The sequence below is a fragment of the Silene latifolia genome, chromosome Y (assembly GCF_048544455.1).
Source record: "Silene latifolia isolate original U9 population chromosome Y, ASM4854445v1, whole genome shotgun sequence".
NCBI classification, from domain to species: Eukaryota; Viridiplantae; Streptophyta; class Magnoliopsida; order Caryophyllales; family Caryophyllaceae; genus Silene; species Silene latifolia.
The window spans coordinates 1,299,626-1,306,300 of record NC_133538.1 but is presented as its reverse complement, the minus strand read 5'-3'; the positions used below and the strand labels follow the sequence as shown (position 1 = coordinate 1,306,300).

The following is a 6,675-nucleotide window of genomic DNA, read 5'->3' as shown; positions in this document are numbered from 1 at the left end:
GATGCTAATTGAGTCATTTGGGTTTCCAACATTTTTGTGTGGGCTAGGATGTTGTTGATGGTGATGTCTTTTGCTTGGCTATCTTTTTGCATTTGAGTGAAAAATTCTTGTTGATTCTTTTGTATTTGGAGGACCGCTTTTTGAACATCAAAACCTTGGTCAATTTTGTTGATTGTATGGAGTTTAATTTTGGTAACCTTGGTTTTGGTTCTAAAAGGGTCTTTGATTTTGGTTTCTCATTGGAGGTAGGGTGTATGTTGGTTGAGGGTTTTGAACATTTTGGCTTTTTTATGAGAGATTTGGATGGAATTTGGTGTTTTCATTGTAATAGTTATAATAAGGAGTACCACTCTTGTATGCTTGAAAAGCATTCACTTGCTCAAATGTTCCCCTACATTCACTTTGGTCATGTCCCAAAGTTCCACAATTCTAACATATTCCACTTGGAATTGATGAAGATGCCACCATGGCATTAACATGTTGCTTTGGTGATTTTGAGGCTTCTTCAAGTTTAGACATAGCCTTCTCAAATTTCAAGTTGATGGTATCAATATGAGCACTAAGTTGAGGACCCAATTGAGTAATAGAGTCCACTTCATGCTTTCCTCCTCTAGTAGCCTTGTGAGGTCTACTATATTGTGAGTTATGGACCGCCATTTCCTCAATCTTGTTCCAAGTTTGATTATCATCAACTTCGGTGAACATACCATTTGATCCCATGTTGAGAATGTTTCGGGAGTCTTTATAAAGACCATTCCAAAATTGTTGTACCAAGAACCACTCGCTAAGTCCATGATGAGGACATGAGTGACAAGTTCCTTTGAATCGCTCCCAAGCTTTATACAAAGATTCTTCGTCCCTTTGCTTAAAACCCGTAATTTGAGCTCTTAGCATGTCAGTCTTCTCCGGAGGGTAGAACTTTTTGTAGAAAGCAAGTGCCAACTTCTTCCAAGAGTCAATTCCAAGAGTAGCCTTATCAAGGCTTTTTAACCATTGTTTAGCGGTACCATTTAGAGAAAAAGGAAATAAGACCCATCGAATTTGGTCTTGAGTCACTCCGGTTTGTGAAATCGCATCACAATAATCACAAAAAGTCTCCATGTGAGAATGAGGGTCTTCACTAGGCATCCCCTCAAATTGGCTTGTTTCAACTAATTGGATAAATGCAGATTTTGCAATGAATTTCCGGTCAAGTGTTGTGGTGTGGGAGTACCATTGGGTAGGTTCTCCTCGGTTGGTACGGAATGTGATGAAAACTTAGGCATTGTGGGTTGATTTTGTGTTGGGTTCTCCTCACCTTCTCTTGCAAAAGGGTTGATGAACTCAAGAGTATTTGGTTGAATATCTACAACCTCACCAATACCTCTCAAAGTATTTCTAGCAAGTCTTCTATTGGTTGTCAAAGTTCTCTCAATTTCGTGATCAATGGATAACAAGTTACCTTGTGATCTTCTAGACATGCAAAATATCAAACAACTCGAAAACAATTAGAACAAACCTTGAGGAGTTTTACTTCCCCAAGGCAAAGAAAGACACAACTAATAACAATTAAAGAAAATCAAATCAAATTAACACCGTCCCCGGCAACGGCGCCATTTTTGGTTGGACTATATTTTTTGGTTAATTGTCGTTAGGAGCACCTAGACCAAAACAATATTTATAACTTCACAAACTACTCTACTATTAGTAAAGAGGTAAGTAAAGGTCGGATCACAAGGGACGGGTATTGATGTAGGATTTTCGATTGCAAGTAGTGGTGTCTAAGGGTGTCACAATTTGGGTTGAGATAAGAAGATAACTAAACTAAATAACAATGTAAATGAACAAGCAAGATGATTAAGATGAGATGTAAACAATTGATTAAAAGCACTAGGGTGTCATGGGTTCATAGGGGATTCATGGGATTTGATCATACAAACATGTTTTCAACTAGATGCAAGCAATTATTGTTGTGATGGGATCGAGTTAGTGTATATCTTAGAATCCCTAGGAAGGTTTGGGTCCCAGAGCCGAATCGATTAGATTGTACAACACCTACAAGTCGAATTAATCCTCCCTATCCAATAATATGCATGGTCTAATGAGAAACGAGTTGGTTTATGTCTTACAAGTCTCATTGAAAAGATAAGTGACGGGTAAAAAATGCAAGGATTCATAGGCTCGCATTTCATCAAACATAACATGTGCATAAGTTAAAATCACAACAAGCAAGCAAACTAATTATCAAAGCATATTAGATTAAGCATGAATCAATCCCCATGTTGGTTTCCCCTAATTCCCCATTAACCCTAGTTAAGGAAACTACTCACTCATTATCAAGTTTAACTTGCTAACAAGTTTGTCAATCATATTAACAAAGCAAAACATGATGAATAAATGAAGATGATTAACAATAATTAAAAAGGGATTAAGAGAATTATAACTAATGATGATTCCAAAATAATAAGCAAAGAATAATAGAAGTACTTGATGAATGATTGGAAGGTTGTCAATCCTCCGAAATAAACCCCAGATAATCTTCAAATACCCAAAATAAATGATGAACAATAGAGAAATTAAGGAAATGAGATTTGTATTAATGCCTAATTAAAAGTTGATTACAAGATTAAAGAGAGATTAGAAGGACATAAATTATATTAAGGATTGATGTTAATCTAATTAGTAGAATGGGGTATTTATAGTGGGGATTAGGTATACAAATTAGGTTTACTAAGGGCTTAAATGACGATTAAGACCCTTAAGAAAAGTTGAGGAAATGCTCCTCTCGAAGAAAGATGCGAGTCTCCTTTTTGCTAGTCTTTCAGAAATATGCGCATCCCGAGTAGAACAAGGAGAAGGCATGATGTACTGGATGACAATCCGAGCGACCAAAGGGTCGGGACGAGCGGATTGTGGTGGTTGGACGAGCGGACTGGAAGGTGGGACGCTCGGATTATGGAGGTGTTGGACGAGCGGACTGGCTGGAGAGACGCTCAGATTGTGGAGGTTGGACGAGCGTCCCGATGCTGCGACGGCCGGATTCTAGTTCAGGAAGCTTTTTCTTCTTTTCTTTTTTCTTCTTCCAACAATCCTCAAGGATCTTGTCGAAGATGCAAGGATCGTCTTCATCATTGCCAATTATTTACAAAGGCCTTCTAGTCTTGTCTTCACTTTGATGCTTGGTCATTGGATTCAATCAATTTAGCTCCACTTTTGCCATTAAAATGCAAGGTTTGCACTCCTCTCCTACCAAGGAAACAAAACCTCAAAGAATGTGCAAAACAAAGGACTAAAGATAGTAAATGACCCAATTATGCATTAAAAAGCATAGGAACGAGGCTAATTCGGGGACTAAATATGTTGAAATATTGGTGACATCATATATAATCACATACAAATAAGCTATATTAGATCAACCTCTCGCATAAACATAAATTAAATGATAGGAGTAATTATTAAGAATACATTGACTTTTATCATGACAAAAGTTAGACTTCATGCTCCAATTGCTTGAAACACTAATTCATAAATATAACAGGAATTTATAATTAGCATTTGGCTCAGTAATACTGATGGGACATTAAAAGGAGCCTAGTCTTCAAAGGTCATACAATAACAATTGAGATTATAATGTAAGGTTGTAAACTTACTCAGTCATCATCTTTACAAATTTGTCAGTGGCACTATGTTCGCAAGAGTCAATCCAGTACACTATGCCTTTTTTCACATTGATTGCCGTTAGCTGCCAATGCTTGCTATGAAATATTGAAAATTGAACTGTTAGTTCATATACATGCATGTAAGCGTTTTAATAAATGAATAGAATCGTGATTCATTATAATAAAGTACTATACATATTGATTCTCATTGTATGGGGCAAACCATAACCTTTTGAGCGTCCTTAACCGTTCGGCAATTTTATCGATGTGGTATCTGTATTTGTATCCATGCAGCTTTTGAGAGAACAATTCAGGTGACACAAATTCGTAGTCATGAGAAACATAGTTCCCCTTAGCGATGTGTGTACACAGGTACCTATTACGTCAAATGGAATGAAGAATGTTATTTTCATTGATGATTTAAATAAACATCACTATTCGTAAAACCAAAAGCCAAGTTTTAATTAAAAAACTTACTTCATCCAAATTACAATGTACATAGCATCTAACTCGTCATGGTCGAGAAACTGATATAGTGATTCCCCATCTATAAAAACAGTTGTACCTTCACCCATAACATCCTCTCCGATGTCAATCATGAGTACTTCCCCGATAGCTAGCTTCCTTTCAGCCAGCTGGTGCAAAGCTACCAACGTTGAAGTATTAAATTTTTGCTTATAATCATCGGTGTGATATCTAGGTTTAAGAGGAACACCAGCGTTGTGTGCAGCAAAAGTAGATTTAACCCCGGTCTAGAATTTAGAAAAAAAAATATATACATTACATGAGACGTCATATATAATTTAAATAACAAAAAAAAAGAGGAAAAACTCACAATCTATTTTTCAAATTATTACTACCTCTTGAATTTTGGGTGTAGAGGCAGGCGAATCAGTGACTTTGGGTGTTGAGGTAGTAGTCCTAATTTCAGCCATAATGGTTTCGTGTATCTCTTAAAAATGTAAAAATTCAAATACTTACAATATGTTCGATAAGGTTACCCTAATAAATTTAAAGGCATTCATTATATAAAATGTGTTCGGTTTAGCATAACTACCCCGGAGATGTCAACACTAATGAATGCTTCAGGCCCTTGCACAATAGAATCCACAACATCTTGCAAAAGCCAATTTTTACCACATGGTAACATTAGTGTAACACCCCCATACTCCAAGTGCCTTACCAGGACCACTCAGGTATAAGGATGCCACCATCTCGGTTACCCGAGGCATGATATTCATAAGACAATAACGAAACAACTTTAAATGATATAACTTTAGTGAAAAGTATAACTGAAGCCAAATCCCAAAATACGGGTACAAGTCCTCAAACCAACTGTATAATCAACTAAAAGTAAAGTTTATAAGACTACGAAGCTACAGCGGAAGACTTCTATCGTCGGACGGTGGCACATCCCGGCCTATCCCAAAGACTCGCTCAACTCAAACTCGCTCAATTCTCGCTCACCATCCCCGAATGGATCACCGCAGGTTTTACAAAACAACAACCAGGGTCAGTACTAATCACATAAATTATATATATATCAACAATAAGAAAAACAGACAGCTTACACCGTCACACACACACACACAATCACACCAGTCCCATCAATCTCAATCACCGATCGTCCATTTGGACACCGCCGCCGATGGGGGACCGCAGCCGTACCCACCTAATCCCCGCTCCTCATATTGAGCGATAACCCTGTCCATTAATGTGCACATCCCCTTCCGTGGTGGGTTCCACGAAGGGCAAAACTAGGGCGTGAAGCCACTCCCGCAACTGACTCCACTCAGCCGAGAACGCATCTTGAGAACCATGGACAAACAATCACAATCACAACCGTCACATTACAATTACGATATTAATCAAACAATAAATCTCAACACATCAACAATCATCTCATTATGGGACTAATACTGAGTAGGAAATCCTACCTGGAAAGCACAACAATCAGATGGTCTCTACAGTTGTATCAAAAAGCCTCTTCTACAAAACCTCCTCCTATCATACAAACATATAACACTACCAAATCACAAACTACACAAAACCCCCAAATCCCCATATTAGGGTTTAAACAACTTAATGGAAATACTATACAAATGGTACATAGGTCTTACCCTCGACGCAAGGATCTCAACGGTATAACGAACGGTGAAATCCGACCTTCCAAACTCCGGGATTTGCTAACAATGCGATTAAAGTGAAGAACGTACTTTGCTTTCTCTCTTGACAGTAATTTAGGTTTTGAAAAGTGTTTAAGAACAATGACGGAAAAGCTTAAGTACTTTAATCGCATAATTAACAAAACCCGAGAAATAACTCCCCGTAAACCGGCTACTCGATCGAGTAGCTAAGGTACTCGATCGAGTGCCCCCTTACTTGATCGAGTATCCTAGTTACTCGATCGAGTACCCAACAGGTCAGAAACTATTTTAAAACGCAACTCACCCTTACTCGACAGAGTAAGGCCTACTCGATAGAGTACCCAGAGACTCATAAATACGGAGTATTACAGTCTTCCCTCCTTAAAAAGAACTTCGTCCCCGAAGTTCAACCCATACTCAAAAACAAACATACTAACTCGATCAAGACACAACAATGTGACTAAGAACTCTAAACAAAACTCCAACCCAAACATGAACTCGTAACACCAACTCCGCTAACTATTCCTACCTCCGCAACATGGCTCACGATATCGTATCAACTCCATTATATCTCTCTCAACACTAACTTCATACACTACCAACAGCTCCGTAATATATCATCCAGAGCCAATCCAATATCAAAATACCCATAACATCAAACGGAATGTTACATTCTACCACCCTTAAAAGGAACTTCGTCCTCGAACTTTACTCAGACTCATAACATCATCCTCCAACTGTCAACACTATATAAAATATTGTCACACTCCGAAGCATCACACTACTACAAGCACGGCCATGGCCTTTTATAAGTATCATCCACAAAACAAATCCCTCCTTTACGCTACGCTAACACTCTACTTCCAATTATATTACAACATGCACCACCA

At 38.1% G+C, this 6,675-nt stretch overlaps 1 non-coding gene across 1 annotated transcript; it reads left to right on the top strand.

Annotated features, from left to right (window-relative positions):
• The first annotated feature begins 787 nt into the window (after window positions 1–787).
• On the top strand, window positions 788–894 carry LOC141634891 (small nucleolar RNA R71). Its single transcript, XR_012539608.1, has one exon. It is a non-coding gene; the product is annotated as a small nucleolar RNA R71 (small nucleolar RNA).
• The last annotated feature ends 5,781 nt before the right edge of the window (window positions 895–6,675 follow it).